The sequence below is a fragment of the Trichoplusia ni genome, chromosome 2, assembly GCF_003590095.1.
Source record: "Trichoplusia ni isolate ovarian cell line Hi5 chromosome 2, tn1, whole genome shotgun sequence".
Taxonomy (NCBI): domain Eukaryota; kingdom Metazoa; phylum Arthropoda; class Insecta; order Lepidoptera; family Noctuidae; genus Trichoplusia; species Trichoplusia ni.
Window position 1 is genome coordinate 4,811,379 of NC_039479.1, and position 18,569 is coordinate 4,829,947.

Genomic DNA, 18,569 nt, shown 5'->3' on the forward strand with positions numbered 1-18,569 from the left:
CAAAATAATTCGGAGGAATAAATTCCTGTTGGGTATGAATGATGAAAATCAAAGAATGTAATGTAATTTAATCATAAAAATAGTTGAATTGACAATATATTATGTGGTAATTATGTTATAATACTAGCGTGTAGATGTCCTATGGCTGGTAGCAGGCCTCTTCCAATATGCCTGATGAAAGCTGAAACAACTAAATGCGGGAGCCGTTGCATGGCACGGGGCGGGGGCGGTTCAGGTTTTGTTGATAAGAGTCTTACGATGTCTACGATAATTATCCCGCCTAACTAAAATAAAGGTGAAAAAATCGACATGAACAAACCGTTATTAAAAACGGGTTTTATAATATATGTGTAACTGTGTTAGGTTTCAAGTAAATTATAACTACATGTAACCAACAGCGGCATAAGTTGAATTTGAAAATCTTAGGAGTATACAAAAGTGGCAGAGAATAAAAGCAAGGATTAAATAATAGACGTACCTTCCCACTTATGAATATAATGTCTGAATAATTAATTATACGCAGCACTATGACCTATGCAAATCAGAATAGAATTTAGTTCCAAATATCATTTAACATTCGGTATTAGAATAACATGAAAAAAAAACCATATAATCGTTCCTTTCTATGTTTGATGTGTATTCAAATTCAGAACAGTGGATTAAAGAGGATTAAATAGGGTTTGACGTTGTTATAGCCTGTGATAATATTAATATATTTATGACCTGTATGTTGATAATGAGATAATACAAAACTGTATGCATCGTTGTTTGGCAAGACTTCGCATCGGCCCATTAGCTCAGTTGGTTAGAGCGTCGTGCTAATAACGCGAAGGTCGCGGGTTCGATCCCCTCATGGGCCACAAAAAAATATTTTTTAATGAGCCAATTGCATTAAAGATTTGGCCTTAATAATTTTACTAAAGTGTACCAAAAAGTGTTATTTCTGTTGTGAAAGTGTGTTTTTATTGCTCAAAGTATCTGCCTTCTACATTTGTCTCCTATAATATTTATGCTTAGGTACTTAACAGGGAACTAAACTTGGACTCTCTTTTACTGTTAGAAAAAGAGAGTCCAAGAGAGTCAAAAGTTTGAATTACCTACAAAACATAATTTGAGATTGAAAAAGTTTATTTATATTTTTTCAAAAGAATATTTTGTGGCCCATGAGGGGATCGAACCCGCGACCTTCGCGTTATTAGCACGACGCTCTAACCAACTGAGCTAATGGGCCGATGATACTTACAAGCGAAACTTCAGATAAAAACACACATTATCATTTACTTGATATTACGATCGAAAATTAAGGCTTAAAAAACGAAAGGAAAAAAGTCATACAAGTATCTATAAAGATTAATGAAAAAATTCAAATGACGAACGAACGTGAATTTGCTAACTTTTAGTAAGTCCAAAAGTTAATGTCACAAATTCCCTCGTCCCTCGGAAGCATTTTCTACCGACTAACTACATATATTCACCCTGTTCGTTGTACAAGCATGAGGCAAGTGCAATCAGAGCTCGTCAATTAATCGCGTGGTAAAATAACAATGTAAAATGATGGCTAATAGATCTTGTAACATCAACAAGACACGCATAGCATAAAGTTGACGATTCAGAAATTTGTTTATGTCGAGATACAACCGGTTGACAGTCAGCCGGTTCCCATTTTACCCTTTGAATAAGGACCCCTAACAATATCGATTTTGCTTTAGCTCGTTGTATATAAATTAATATACGGAATTCACAAACAACTGTTTCATCGTTACAAGCAGATCTCGAACGAACATTTTTAAGTTTACACACAATTTTCCTCATTTCGAAATCGTAAAGTCTTCCAAATGAAATAATTGACATTAATACCGTTATCCTTTAAATTCAATAAAGCTATAAGTTCATTTATTAACGACGAGAGTATAACGGTAATTTGAGGTTTTCATTAATTAATTAAACATTATTAAAATTTTACGTATTTTATTTCATATATTATAGACCATAAAAGAATGTTAAATATTTGTGAATTATTAAAATCTAGAAGCAAATAACTGCAGGTAAATCTAATTTCTTGTTTTTCGTTATCACAATAACTAACTTTTTAAGTGTTATATAGATAAAATCGCGTAATATGTATTAAACTAACCAAGCTATAATCTATCAGCTATTTAAAATATTCGGAACTATACTAAACTTAGCTGAGGTACAGTCAGCATAAAACGTACTTAAAATATACTGAAAAATATAATAAAATTTGTGCTTGCAAGACCAATATATTATGGATAAAATATGGCTAGTTATTGAATGAATGTGCTGTAGAAGTACAAAAAAAATAAAGCAAAAATATAAGTCCGATAAAGTAGCCAACGTGTTCCCAGTTACTCCCATAATAAATTTAATCGAAATCGCTCTAGCCGTTTGGGCGAGAAGAGGTACAAAACATACTTTCGCAATTATAACATTAGTGTGATCACATAGCCAGGTACTTTTTGTAAACACGATGAAACAAACTTTTGCCCCTGACTGTATCTAAACCGTCCATCCTTATATAGTGCAAAGATGCTCTCATAGCTCAATAAGTATGAAAGTCAAAGGAGGTCGTTCTCTAATCAAAATTCAATGTGTTCTAGACGAGATGATGGATATTATATCCATCTCTATTGTGCCATGATAAGTGTGGGAAGATGCACGGCTCCATCGATAGGGTCCCATTCACAACGTAGCGTAACAACTCAATCAAAGTTTTTATGTTATTGTGGGATCTGTGTATTTTTTTATCAAGTGAAATTGCGGTTGTTGTGGAGAAGAAAGGGCGCTCTATGTCTCCTGCTCTGTCACAACTACAATTAAATGACAGGGCCCCAATTCCGCGATTTACTATGACCGATGAATGAAAGTCATGGATTAAATTTGATATCTTTCGTAATTTTCGAAGCATTTTGCCAACACAATGTTCCTGATCTATGTAGTAAGTCTAGAGCCCAAGCTTTTACCTCTTCAGTATTTCTTCTGATAAATGCTGTAAGAACTAAATGTTCCTATTAGACACATATTTTGGAAGTGCAACTATTTTTGTCTAATCAAAAGCGCGCTAAATATTCCGGACAGGAATATTAATTTGATTTTTCATAAAACAAACATGGAGAGAGTTTTAATAATTGAGCGTTTTCGCCATTTTTTGTAAGAGCATTGTTGAATTTTAAGTCTACGGGCACAGTACTGTGTTAGTGTCAGCCAAAATAAGCTATTGTGTGTAATGTAAAAATAATTATAAAGTAGATCGAGGCATCTGACCCGGGAGCATACCACGACCTCACACTAAAACTGATACGGGTGCGGGAATGAGACGACACACTTGAAAATGTATAGCGCCATCTCGCTTCAACTAAAAAAGTCTTACTTCAAAAGGTCATGGTACGCGTGTTATGATTTAATTCGTGCTTAACCCCAAAAGAACAGGTGCGATATAAGAGTAAGCGTAACCCTATAATTACAATACATTGTGATGTGCTATCTAAACAAAACGCTACTTGTTAATAGTGATTAATTTTAGATTTGCATTATAAAGGTCGGTACCGAAAGAGTTTTTAATTGAGACGAGAGTTTGACCCTGATTTCTTTATTTAAAACATTCGTTTGACATTTCGGTGTTTATGTAAAAGATAATTTTATCATCGCGTTTTCTTGTATCTATATTACGTAATTTCGGTGATAAGAGTTTTTATTTTTAGGGTATAAAAAATAAAAATTGTTTTCAGACAATGTGGTGCCGTATTTCGCATTGCTTATCCATCGGCCCATTAGCTCAGTTGGTTAGAGCGTCGTGCTAATAACGCGAAGGTCGCGGGTTCGATCCCCTCATGGGCCACAATTTCTTTTTGTATTTCACAGTTCCACAGAAAGAGCTCATCTTTCGTACACAGAAATTCAATTGACTCTCAGTGAGCTGTGAGTATATCAATACCTCATAGCATAAATTGATATGCATAGTTTGTCAGCTGTGTCATGTAATTAATGTTTCCACCAGAAACATGGGGTTTCGTGTTTTGATCAGAAGAATAAAAGATTTATTAATGACAGTATTTCACTGTTTCTAAATTTCAATACAATAGAACGTATTTTGCCAAAACTTAGCTATTGAGGGCATTATATTTCGTCTAATTTCTCAATATTTTCAGTAGCATAGCGCTTTAATAAATTAAAACACAAAAGGATTTTTGACTGCCAAACAGACAATACAATACAAGACTTAGTTATAACGATATTCAAATCATCATTATTCATATATTATTGAAATTATACTTTAATCTGTCTTGGCACTCTAGATTAAATCTAGATCAATTTTTCTAGGTTCTATTTCAGTACTTAGAGTTGTCCCAGCATTGTGTATCATGTCTCTATCCATTAATCATTTACGTTTAAACTTTATCTATACTAATATATAAAGCTGAAGAGTTTGTTTGTTTGTTTGTTTGAACGCGCTAATCTCAGGAACTACTGGTTCAAATTGAAAAAATATTTATGTGTTGAATAGGCCATTCATCGAGAAAGGCTTTAGGCTATAAACCATCAGGCTGCGACTAATAGGACCGAAGATACAATGGAAAATGTGAAAAAAACAGGGCAGGTATAAATCATAACTTATATCTTCTACCCACGGGAACGAACTCGCGGGCAACAGCTAGTCTATGATAAAATGAGATATTAAAGAGCATTTCTGATGATGGATGAATGTGTAATCATCTAATATAGATGTCTGCAGTCTTTACTATTCTAGCACATAGGTACTGTCTAGATTATTTTTAAAGTGATATTTTTTATATTTTATTCGTTTGATCATCATTATCTGAAGGACTTCAGTCCGCGTAAATAACCGCAGTCTTAAATGAAATTACTTAACACCTCTGCATTGATTTCAGCCAGTATGGACTTTAAAGATTGTGAATCTAAAATGAAAGCTTTTGACGAAATGCAAGTAGTTTACCTTCTTATAGATAAGTACTGATGGTAAATAATCAATAAATTAGCTACGTTATCATTTATCAACATTCGCAAATATCTCGACTTGGTCCGTTATTTCAATACTAGACATCCATCGGCCCATTAGCTCAGTTGGTTAGAGCGTCGTGCTAATAACGCGAAGGTCGCGGGTTCGATCCCCTCATGGGCCACTAAATATTTTTTATTAACACAAACATTGGCTTTCTTATTGAAATTATTAAGTCATTTAACAAGCAAAGGTAAATGAGATTTTCCTATCATTCGTTTTTTTTATTTTGTCGCGTCCGGTGAATCCTATCAAAGCAGAATAAACGCCACTCATAATAATAACAATTATAGTGAAATATTTTCACTTCTATAATAAAGCAAAATCTTGAAACTAACAATAAATTAAATTGTCGAAAGAATTTATTCATATTGTAAATATTATATCTAATTTTCGATATATAAGGTAAAGCCTTACCTGTATGTAAACACGTACATTGCATAGTGGAAGCTCAAACCGTTTCCTTCACTCGTAGAATATTTAACTACCATTTAAATAACTCAAAATGAGGCAGAATTTGTTTTTCGTGTTGACTGACTTCAGTCTGACACTGTTTCGCGAAATACTCGTTTAAATATATAATTAACTGGTGTCGAAGCTGCTCAAAATTTAAGTATTATGCCTTTTGAAAGCCACCGAACTGGGTAAACTAATAAACCGTCAACTGCTAATCTCCTAGTAAGACCAAGAAGGTTTTTATACTACAAGCACGCTCTTAGAAGAAAATTCGTCATCATTTTCCTTAGAAAACAAACCTCTCATCATCCAATCGTCTTTAGGAGAACATTCGATTTTTATTCTTAAGCTCTTTCACACAAATACTGATAAGTAGATGAATAAAAATTTTGCATTTAATACTTACTAGAACACGACAAATATTTTTTTACCAGTGACGAAAATCTGAACTAAAATTCGGCCGAACAAACTGACCAGCTTTTGAAACAATGACAGCGCTACTAGCGCCACTCTCACCAACATAGATAAGTTTGTAGTACGTACTATTGCTCGAAAGTTTCAAAAGGTGTACAAGCTTGTGGAAAGGACATAATTTGTCTGTCGCAAAGTCATGTTCTACTGTTCCTTGAAGAACTTAGAGACGAAAGTAATAAACATATCACGATGTTATCATTTTATTTAAAGGACTTGTATTTTCGTTTTTGTGGACGATGTGAAGTTAGAAATCCTTATGAAGCTATGACGTCACAATGGGTGGTCCTAAGCTTATGAGGCGACGTGATCAGAGCGAGATGAAATTTGAAGATATTAAGACAAGGACAATGTTTTATGTAGGCTCACAGAATCATTACATTTCTTGCGAGACGTCTGCCCAAAAATCGCAATTAAAAATAAACTTGGCTGTCACATAAATCTTACTATCTAGTGTTTAATAGCGTAAACAATTTTGGAACCAGTTTACTCCAAACAACACAAATAACTTCATGCATATCGAATACCAAGATACCACTCGATACTCACTCTCTCGATAACAAAATCGATTCTATTTCAATATACGTCACGTCATGAAGTTCTGAATAGAACTTCACCGTACCGCGTACCTTTTATTAGTTACTTTGAATATTATATCTGGTGAGTATCTGTTGGTCGCGAACATTATTTAGGACACAAAGGACAATAGTCACTTCTATAAAGTAATAACGATTGCAGCTAAAATGAAAGAGCTGCAATCGCCTGCTCTTTTCTATAGCTTTAATTGCAATCGGTAAAACTTGTTAAAGAGCTAAAACTGAATCACTGAATTTTACAATGCGGTTGATACCCAATTTGTATTCCCATATCTTGACTAAAGTGTGATCAACAATCCAGTGTACTTTGTGAACATAATAACTCGGTTACTCCGAACGTATGACTATGTAACAGTACACAGCTATCTCGTAAACTGACACCTCCGCATTTTACAACTTTGTGTAGAAAATATGTATTTTACGAACACATAAGGACTAGGTACGGAGAATTTCAATTTGTTTTAAGAAAGATAAATGTTATACCGAAAAGAATGTAGATATACTAAAAATTAGCATTCAATTACGAAGTACTGTAGGAAAATCAACCTTATTGTTATAATTTTAAAGTCTGTCAATATCAAGCACTGAAAGAAACACCTTGTTACGTTGAAAATAACAATATTAACAACTATTTGGTCCAGCAGATCGTTGACAAGGAGGTCAGATAAAAATAGAAAGAGAGAAAGAACCTGTGAAATTGAACAGCTATTTCGACGCTTCATACAAGTGGTAGCGTGGCCGAGCGGTCTAAGGCGCTGGTTTAAGGCACCAGTCTCTTCGGAGGCGTGGGTTCGAATCCCACCGCTGCCAAAAATCTTTTTGGAATCCTATGATGGTTTCTCAGTTTTAATGTACTAATTGCTCGTCTGATAAATCTTAATTTATTATTTTTATCTTCGATGAGTATTTATTATGGCGATAATATTAATCCCGTTTGTATAATAAGTAACTTGTTATTTATCAATATTATGTTGTTTTATTTTATTATAAGTTATGTAGGAACATTATTTTCCAATAACATCATATCATAAATGGTATTTAATTAATTTATTGCAAAGGCTCTGAACAATTTTATCTCTAATTATTAAATCAATGGATAAGGAACTGTTCTCCTTGTTAACAGTACCTACGACATCACAAGGTCAATGACCTTACGCCATTACGACATTTTACATAATTACTAATTATTAGATTTTTTAAATTATTCAACTTCATTATAAATCAAAACTATTGTCATTGTCATTATAATATTAAAATATACTTCAGACCTGATATGACCCGGTATAACGCTAATATGACACGAAATATAAATGTTTTGATACTAAGTAAACACCATTAAGTTAAATCAAGAATAAAAATAAAATATTACTGGACGAGGTGTCACTTATATCCTCACTAATCGACTCGGTAGTTGATTTCCATAGCGCTAATAAGTAACAACACTATTTGAATTCTGACAGCTGTTACAAGTATCAGTAATAGCACAATACTAAATGCAAGCGTACCGGTCAAATTGATTCAACGGTTATCAATCATAATTTAATAGTATTTAATTTCGAATCAATACAATTCGAATCATTCAAATCGTTCGAATTCAACCGCCATTTTCCTTTTCGAACGTCCAACGGTTGCAATTCAATATGCAGTTATAATTTTAAGCTACAGCTGGCCGTTAATAAAATTGATTTAATAAATTCCGACACATTTTTATTGAAAATAAATTATTTGTTATTTAATTTTATTTCTTTTTATTTTACGGCCTACAAAATGTTTCAATATTTTCTTATTTTAACAAATATTTTAGTCGTTTATGATGGATTGGAATGTGAAGTAATTGATTTTTTTTTAAGCTGTCTTTGATTTGTCAGGCAAAACTATGGTTATTGCAGTTGCAATAGATTTGAGTCCAATTAAGAGTGATTAGAATGGACTTCTGGATTCTTTGGTAACTCATAAAATGTTAACATCTGTTCCATCTACAATTATCACGTCATATGTGCGATTAACAATTGCTTACGTAGCACGGCTCTGAGTACTTACAGAGACTTTATTTAAGCCTCTTATTTCAACCTAAAAATTTAAAACTGAAAGATTGTTAAAGCTTAAGTTTAGGAGAGTAAGTAGCTATGAAGATAATTCAAAAGCACAAACGAAAGAGGAAGTTTTAAGACGTCAGAAATACCTTGTTCAGGGCCCCAATTCTGCTATTATCAACGGCCGATGAATGAATGAAATTTAGCTTAAAATGACAATTTTCGCATGCTCTTAAGCATTTTTCTTCACAATAATTGTAAATTCAGTATGGGACGGTACACTCAAAGTCTATACAATAAACTTCCAATTATTGTATTGGCAAAATGCTTAAAAGAATAGGCATAATTTCAAATTTAATCTAATTGCCATACATTCATCGCCCATTGTAAAATAGCAGAATCGGGGCCCTGTATTTTGATACGGTGACCGCGAATATCATTCATAAATACGGATTAAGATTTTCAATGTATCTGTATTTGATTTCTCCAATGAAATTTCGCATATATTATATGTACCTGTTTGCTAAGTTGGTAAAATCTATTTATTAGTGAAATAATGTAGAGCTTTATATCCTTGCCCTTGACGTTTGATAGTCAGATTATCACGCACATGCGAGCTTTACAAGTTCATATACCTTGTAAATTATTTGCTCTGGTACATTTTACTGCTATCAGAATTCCATGTCACGTATTCCTACGTAAGTCAATTCAATTGGAGGTGTTTGGCATAAAAAATGCTTAAAAGGAAAATTATTCACTTAAAAATTCCGTATTATTAAAATTTCGAAATAATCGCGAAAAAATCTAATTTGTAAGAATAACATACACATGAAACTTAGCGTAGGTATGTTGTAGGTACCTACATACATATTAGGTATAAGTTTGTACTCAAATATTATTTTTATAAAGTTCTAAAACATCCAATGTAAGAGAAATAAAGTAATAGACGTGTTTACCAGCTCCGGTGCAATACCACATGTCTCAGATGAGTCGCACAGGTGCTCTCTCGTCTGCATCCAACCGGCATTTACCCGACAACCGCGGTACCGGCAAGTCACCTTGCACGCGCACTCGCCAAACACGTGCTCGCGAAAAAAAAGCACCGAAAAAAAATACCGCCATTCCCGCGAATAATAAAATAAAAGAATAAACCTCGCGATGTTATTCGAAATTTGAAATTAAAAAAAAAGAAAGTAACAAGTGGTCTATGGTTAACCATAAACAGTGGACTTATCAATGTGAACATATTTTAATTTGATTTACTATCATCTGTTAACATCGCAATGAACTATTGTTTTACCATTTTAGTGTTCACACGTTCTTCACGGCGAACGAAGCGATAGGTAAGCCACTGACTTACATATATTTAAGTAATTAATTAACTAAAATTGATTTATTCGTCCAATTAGTTTAGTATTGACATATTTGCATACATTTGAATATAAACGAAAGTGTTTTTGTTTTTCTTAAGTTTTGTCAGTGATTTGCATTTGCGAAAGTAGCGCTTGTAAACCTAGACGCGGAGAAATTTCTTGTTACCAACCAAAACTCTTGAATAATAACTTAACATATTTTAAACTTACCTGTCTAAATAAGATAAATGATTTAATATAATTTTACAAAGTAACAAATCAAACCAGGAAATATTAGAGAAAGTGTTAAGAACCTTTAAATTAAATTCAAGAGCATATAAGATCGTGTATTGCATATAATTACCTATACACACACACACTGTATAACAATGTATGGCTTCCGATAAAATTGTTCCGGTGGTTTCCCACATGTTGCCAGTAAAAAGGCGCTCTCAATAATTAACCAGAGGTAATTGACGTACACACACAACAATACATTTTGACGCGGTATTTCACGTTGCCTAGATATTAATTAGCTATTCTTAAAACTTTCTAAGCACATCAAACGTTTATCGGTAAATGATTCTCAACCGACTTCCAAAAGTAGGAGATTCGAAATTCGATTGCATTTTATTATTTTTTCATGTAACGTGAAATAGCTGTCATTTGATCATATAAAAATTGACCATAAACTTTAGCTAGTAGTAGTTTTTGTTTCAATTCGATGACAGTATGGTTTTGTTGATGCAAAAACAATAATATTTACATTTCAAATGATTTAATTTTATCTTTTTCTTTCGTATGTTTGTTAATATAATTGTTCTAGTAGAAAAAACATTCAAAAATGCATATTGTATCAAACCAATGATAAAAGCTCAAAAGAGTTTTATGATATCAAAATATATTATCTGTATTAGGAGCAAAAACGTGCAGTTTTAAATCAACACGGTAATAAATTAGAAACACTTTAAAATCAAGTTCAAAAACTTGTTTACATAAACAAGTATAGGTAGCTAATTAAATAATAAAAGTGTGTTAAAATATAAGAAACAAAAACTATAAATTTTATACGAATTTGTAGTCTCGACGCCAGTTTATAAAGACCCGTGCCCATGGCTTTGCGTTGATTCATCTAATTAATATTTGCCTATGACACTCGTAAATGACGTTGATCTTTATTTGAAAAAAGTAGATAATCGGTTTATTAAATGCTAAAATTACACCGTTCAATGTTACAAAGACACAAGCTTTACCTCTCTATAATAATCCTACTAGTATTAAAAAAGGGGAAGTTTGTTACTCTTTCACCTATTTCTCTTCAACCACTGAATGAATTTGGATGAAATTTGATACACAGATAGTTTATAACCTGGATTAACACTTAGGATGGTTTGTTTCCCGATTTTATGTTAATATGGGATCATTTTCGATTTGTAACTGACGTAGCCGCTGGCAACAGCTAGCATAACTATAAACTGTAGAGAGTCTAGCCAAGCGCGCGCCGTTCTGTCTAACCTTAATCTGATTCGTCCGACATCGTCATTTAATTATGATAATATCTAATTTAACTTGACTGTGATATGTGATAAGATCGGAGATTGAAAGCTTGTAGTGGAGGAAATGGTGATAGATGATGCGCCTATAATGCGACAGATTGGATAAAAGGATGGAAACCGCGCGTGCTGCCTCTAAATGTATATGCAGTGAAATTAGTACCGTACTTAAATATACAATTTTATTCTTTGTCTCTTTAAGAAGGTAGTGACCATTAACTTGTTTATATTTATTTTTTGTTGTATTTGAGTCGGTATTAAAATAAATTTATGATCAGTTTTGTGGAAAATAAGGAAAATATTTTATGTCCAAAGCCAATTGTACTGGAACATAAAACAAAGGCAACATTAAACAAATATTGTTTGTAGGTTTAGCTCAAGATACGTTTTAAATTATTGTTTTTAAAGGGATATTGATGCCACGTAAAACTGAGTAATAGAAAGTTAGCTATCAAAAGACGTGTCGAAATGCTCATAAAAATGCTTCGTGGATAAAAATTAAAGATTATTGGTTTGGGATTTTATAAAGTTAATCACTGAAAACAAATAACAAAACATCAATAAAATTATTAAGTAAAAGAATTTTGCAGCTAGCCGGAATCTATGGTTATTCACCAGGATAAGACTAAAACGATTTTTTGTGTCCTTGACGTTTGCGGCTTTCGCGTATATTTGGGTGTAGGATTTAAGCGAGTCAAATATGAGAAGTTTTTCTCTACTAAAGGAGAATAGAAGGCATAGTATCACTACATAGTATAAAACAAAGTCGCTTTTTCTGTCATCATGTTGTATGTCCCTATGAACGCTTAAATCTTTAAAACTACGCAACGGATTTTGATGCGGTTTTCAACAATAGATAGAGCAATTCTTGAGGAAGGTTTTAGTGTATAATAAGTTTAGGTTTTGTGTAAACTGACAATATTACAACGATATTAGTTAAACATGTCGGAAAAAATTAAGCCATTCGAGAGCTTTCCTCGAGAACGCTGCCAAAACCTTTTGAGTTACAACAAAACTATGTATGGCGGGTTTGTACCTCTTTAATAAATCTACAAAAAAGTCCGCGGTGGTATATGTCTATCTTCCAAGGATAACCCACAATAACCATTTTTATGTGTTTTCTTAATACAGTAAAATTATGGGTTATTTACGAACCTATTTTTAACAATACAGTATTAATCCTTATCCAAATAAATAAGTTAGATATATTAAACATGTAATATAGAACAAAATTGCCTTTTACACTACACCAAAAAAGTGAATAGGTAATGAGTTATCGTAATATTAAAATCTCCGCGCGAGAAATTAAAAATCGATGAAACGTAGCGAAGATATCGTTGGCATCTATATACTAATATACTTATACTAATATATAAACCTGAAGAGTTTGTTTGTTTGAACGCGCTAATCTCAGGAACTACTGGTTCAAATTGAAAAAATATTTTTGTGTTGAATAGACCATTCATCGAGAGAGGTTTTAGGCTATATATCATCACGCTGCGACCAATAGGAGCGAAGAAAAAGTCATAACTTATATCTTCTAACCACGCAGACGAAGTCGCGGGCAACAGCTAGTGCTAGATAAAAATAAAAAGAATAGGACATTTACATATACATTGGCCCTACCACAACACCTTGAAATGAATTCGTTACAATTGTATGAGACATCGCTCTACGACGTATAATGCGCCGTCCTGCTTCCACAACTGCAATGTTATTAGTTTTAAAAAGTGATAGTAGATATTTATAAAAATTAAGATTTTATAAAACACTTCCAACTCACTTTAATTGTTACGTATTAACTGCTAAATGTGAATCCAATCAAGGATCATATTGATTTGCTCTACTAATAGTCTGAGTGGGATTTTATAAGGTCAAGTACATTATAGTTAATATGGCAAGGTTCTAATTGACAGCCTCATCCGGGTTGTCAAAGGTTAATTAACAAATAATTTGAACTAATAAATTAAAGTTCTTCTGATTTTTACGTAAAATGTTATAAGGTAATTTATTGATACCAGTATCATTTTGTTTTTTTTTTAATAAACATTATTTAGACAAAACAAATATAGTTGATAAATCGTGCAAAAAGAACTAGGATTTTCTGAAACATACACAACTCTTAAAATCAAAGATTTATTATATTTTTACGAATCTAAAATACGAGCTAAAATTGTAATAAAGAGAAATTGCCAGGCTAACGACTTCTAGAATTCTTAAAGAATTAACAAAAAGCTCTTAATTACAGCCATAGCTCACCTATTTTTATCTAACTTATAAATCAAGAGACCGATATTCCACGAAGTATACTTATTAGGCGATCAAAAATAACAGCTATATACGTTGCATATTAATTTAAAAGAAATAATAATAGTTATTTTATTTGTATATCATCACCAATAATCATTTCTCTGATTCCGATGCATTGATCAGGTTTAATGACCGCATCTGAACCTATTTCACCAGGGCTGAGACTAATATAGTCATAATGAGACAGGTATAATAATATATTACATTCCAGATAACGAATTCGGTGTCTTTAAGGCTGGTGTCAGAGTTGTACGGGAGAACGTCCACGGACGACCCGTACGAATAAAGATTTTAGGATGGCAGTGTTCTGGGCTCCGATTCCGCTGAATGAATGAATGGAAGTTGGATTGAAAAGACACTTAGTATTCTCCTAAGCTTTTTGCCAACACAGTAACACAATTTAGTAGATACGGAGAGGAACACTCACTGTGTGATTTCTATGTTTATGAAACCCCCCGCGATACAAGGACTTAATTTCTTACTGAGGGAGTCGTCGATATATTAATATAGCTGTTATTTATGGGTTTGTAGAAAAAATATTTTTTTCCAAGCGCCAACACTGGCGAACCAATGAAAACTAAGGGCAAACGGCACGGTGTTTGGTGGTCGGTTCGGTTCTTAATCCTAGACAAAGTGCAAAAGGGTGCTAGATCTCAGTTTAATAATTGAACTAGATTTACTAGTTTGACCTTCTGTGTCTCCGTTTCGGGAGACCGTACGGTCGGCATATACTCCCGGGCAGATCTAATTATGAGAGATATCATATCATCGGCTTGTCCGATCGTTATAATTTAATTATGAAGTTTCGTTAACAAGCAGAGGTGCCGAATATGAATATGAAAAAATATGAATGACGTAAATACAACGGTATTCTATTGAAAGAGGTTTGTAATGACATTATTAACATCTATTCATAGTGCCTTTAGTTCAATAAAGAGTTTTTATTAGTAGTTTTTGAGCGTATATACTTTTTCTATTACTACGTTTCTCGTTTGTTTGCGTAGTTTGCTATTCAATTTATTTGTGACAAAGGTTAACTAAGTTCAGCATCTAATAGAGCAGGTCGTACAAATTGATTGAAATTATTATTAATTATTATTTTATTTTCATTAATTGCTTCTTTTGTGTGAAGACTTTTGTTAAAATGTATTCATAATCGTTTAAAGTGTGTTTCTCTTCAATAAAATACAGTATTAGCTTTTTTTAAAGACCTTTCTCACACTTACAATCATAATAATAATAAAATATTGATCCTTTTAAAATATGTAGTTTTTTAAGCAAATATGCATCCGCAACAAAAAATCAGGTTTTATAGAAAAATAACACTATTGCGAAACTATTTTGAGGTGCTTGAAGATATCGTCTAAATTAAACTTCACTACTACAATTGTCTTCGGGTACACAATTCGTGATAAAACAAATTTATAATTTAGTGATTTATCGTCAATACTTTTCTTCAAATCTTTCTTGTCGTAAACATCTTTAAACTATGCTGGCGTTTAGGGTAAGTGTATACCAGTGGCGAAGGGTGAATTTTCTTAGAAGGGAAGCCGGACCTAAAAAAAACCTTACCTTGCTTGTGATGCGTGAATTCTAGTTATTATGGCTTGTATCTTATATCTTGTACGATGAATTTTCTTTAGCATTCTTATTATGAACTACATGCGTATTAGCAAAAAATGTTTCTATCCTATTGGATAGAAACATTTTTTGGCATGATTTCGGAAATAATAATTTCCGAAATCATGCATTGATAAACAACTACGGATATGTTTTTCGGTCTGAATATGTTTTTAGATGAATTTGTAAGATTATTAATATCATTAAATCCCGTGTGGCTCCATAAGCTGTTAGAATCTGAGCATAACAAGAAGGAAAACAAAACATTTTATTTAATTTACAACTTCCCGTGAGCCAAGGATACTTGTTGTAAAAAGAACTATTAAAATGTTTGAAAAACCCATCGCGTCGTTTATAATAAAATAATCATGTCAGGGCGAGCACGGCCTAAATTAATTACGTGTTTTTTATTTTCAAAACTCAACTTTGAAAAGGATGTTTCCTCAGTCAACAAATAATCTGTCAGGCAGCATTCTACGTTCACTAATGCCGCCATGCTATCGAAGTTACTCTATTATAACATATTACTACTTAAATAACAACTGCTTCTATTAAAACTACAAACTAAAACAACTTACCTAAATACCTGCGTGAAATAGATGACTACCAAACAATATAACTAAACTGCACCACACAGCACTAACACGACACAAAACTATCACTAATTCACTCTAGTTTACACTAATTTACTCAAATAAATAAATTTCAACAATAGTACATGACCAATTCTAAATTATTATACTAATATATCGAATTAAATGCAAATGGTCTGGTGAAAAAAATATAAAGTTTGACAGATAAATGACCGCGAACCAAAAGTGAAAAGAAACTATCATTCTATCCCGTTCCGGCGGACAACGAAGTTCGGCATCATTCTATCTCGTTCTGGCGTATATCTCCGTCCCTATAACTCGAAAAATTGCGGCTTCCCTAGCTCCTAAGATTGGCACGCTTTGTGACGTCAAGGTCACGATCGCTGCAATAGAAACTATGCACTGGATTCCTGTTTCGCCTTACGAGTTACCTTAGTCCTTACTAACGACGACCAAATGTGCGTGAGCGGGATTTATTGCGCGGTGTAAAATAGTAGGCGGATTTTTTTTATAGTTATTTTTAAAAGCAATTTTATTGTTATATCAGTACTATAACTTCGTAAATTATTAATTTGTTTCAATGATAATGAAAAATAATAGACACTAGTATTTTCTATATTTCGAAAGGGAAGCCGGTAGGAATCGAGTTGTATGGAGCCTTCGCCACTGGTGTATACACATCTTGAAGAAAATAAACTGATCAAATCTCTTCAGCCGTCCTCTCTTCGCTAGATCATATATACATTCATTAGCGTCGATACAAAGCGTTTGACTATGGAAACGATATTAATTCCTTACATTACATCAATTTCCATCAACATATCTATTTGTAGAAATGAATTAGGTACAGAGACAGTTTGGTTTTCAATATTACCGAATCTCGAAAAACTCCACTGCTTGAAGTTCTATCCGGCTAGAGTTTATTAGATCGTTCTTGTATCTCACAAGAACGTTGTTTAAAACCGAGACAGCAATATTTCGTGGCTCATTCCTAACGCCCGGTTACACGGGCTGCAGTAGTTATAATTATAAAGGGAGACAGGACATTAACAGCATATAGTGGCATCTCCTTTCCACAAGTCTTTAAGAGGTGGTAGAACTGAAAGACCATCTCCGTTTGAGTCAAGCTAGCGTGTGATGTACAATAGTTACGTAGTTCAGTTACGGCGAACTATGCAGTCACACACGATTGCTTGCGCTTGCGCACCCACTGTGTCTAATGCCTCTGTAGCCGTATTCTTTGCATTTTTATGTAATTTAATATTAATTATAGCTGTGATTGCGCTCTGTATGCGCATTTTTATGTTCCTGCAACAGCATAAGGTGCCTAATACTAGTTTTTTTTTTCTGTTGGCACTTTTGTTGTGTTTTCGGCCAGTATCAATGCTCTAGTAATTTTGGTCTGACATGTTTGGGTGTTGCTGGCAGTAGATACTAATGTTTGGTTTTAATTATCGTTTTTTCGTAGTCTGTTTGCAACTTTTTCATTTGCCCTGGAATTTGATGTCTGCATAGTATCGATTTATAGTGACTTTACGCGTGTTTTTAAACCATTATTGTACACGTGAATTAGATCTGCTATCCCCAATAAAAAAATATAATCATAAAACCATTTTTTGTCCATATAAAAAACAAGAAGTTTGTATTTTTAATTTTTTACATCTTTATTAAAACTAGGATGTTCGTTGCTAAACCTAGGGTCACATAAAAATGTTAAAGTTTACGCAACATTGTTAAGTCCGCATATAAATTGTCGGATTATACGATTCTGCTGATGAAATCTGTGTTCTAGATGTCTTTGCAGTCCATTATACATCATTGCCAAGGACGGTAGTAAAAGTTCATCTCAGACTGTTTTGAGAACTTTATTGTGCATTTACTTGCAAATTTAATTGATTTAAAAGAGTTTGGAATTCTTCTGAAAATTCTATTACCTTTTTCTAATCTGTGAAGAGGTAAGATGTGAAAATTAAATAGATATTTTCTGAATGTATTTTCGGTACTAATTAATTGAGAACTAAAACTACTCCACTCTCTACATTCCGTTTTTAATGCTATTGGCAAATTAGCAAAAAAATTAAGGAGTATTGTTTTACATTAAAAAATACAAAACAAAATCGTAATCGCGTTCCACATTTGAAATTCAGTTGTTGGCAAATAAACGCCGCTTATTAATAGCTTCGTCTCATAAAAATCGATGTCCACATGAAGTTTTTTTAACTAGAATACTACAAGAATAGATAAAACTATAACAAACAAACAATGCTACAAGATGTTATTTACGCCTCACTCCACACATACACACTTTCCCGGCAAAAAATGAACATTCGAGACTGCAAACACGCGCCTAGAATGCTAATGAACTACAATAGTATAATATGGGACTAATAAAATAGAAAGATTATAAATATGAATATAATCAAAAGAATAGTTGTTTCACTTAAGCGGTTAGAAAGATTAAAATAATCTTAATTTATACTTTGATTTGATAGTTTTATAAATTGTTATATTTTAAAAAAACCTGTTTTTACTTACTCCATACAATACTAT

At 32.9% G+C, this 18,569-nt stretch overlaps 1 protein-coding gene and 5 non-coding genes across 6 annotated transcripts in view; 5 read left to right on the top strand and 1 right to left on the bottom strand.

The window, feature by feature from the left end:
• Positions 1 to 786: 786 nt before the first annotated feature.
• Positions 787 to 860, top strand: Trnai-aau. The gene has a single exon. It is a non-coding gene; the product is annotated as a tRNA-Ile (tRNA).
• Positions 861 to 1,157: 297 nt separating this feature from the next.
• On the bottom strand, positions 1,158 to 1,231 carry Trnai-aau. Its single transcript has one exon. It is a non-coding gene; the product is annotated as a tRNA-Ile (tRNA).
• A 2,551-nt stretch (positions 1,232 to 3,782) lies between these two features.
• Trnai-aau lies at positions 3,783 to 3,856 on the top strand. The gene has a single exon. It is a non-coding gene; the product is annotated as a tRNA-Ile (tRNA).
• Positions 3,857 to 5,085: 1,229 nt separating this feature from the next.
• On the top strand, positions 5,086 to 5,159 carry Trnai-aau. The gene has a single exon. It is a non-coding gene; the product is annotated as a tRNA-Ile (tRNA).
• Positions 5,160 to 7,286: 2,127 nt separating this feature from the next.
• Positions 7,287 to 7,368, top strand: Trnal-aag. The gene has a single exon. It is a non-coding gene; the product is annotated as a tRNA-Leu (tRNA).
• Positions 7,369 to 8,927: 1,559 nt separating this feature from the next.
• LOC113504451 overlaps positions 8,928 to 18,569 on the top strand; it is a 63,860-nt gene continuing 54,218 nt past the window's right edge. The window contains exon 1 of the mRNA XM_026886745.1: positions 8,928 to 9,934. The gene's annotated coding sequence lies outside the window, so the exon portion shown is untranslated. The remainder of the gene's footprint in view (positions 9,935 to 18,569) is intronic.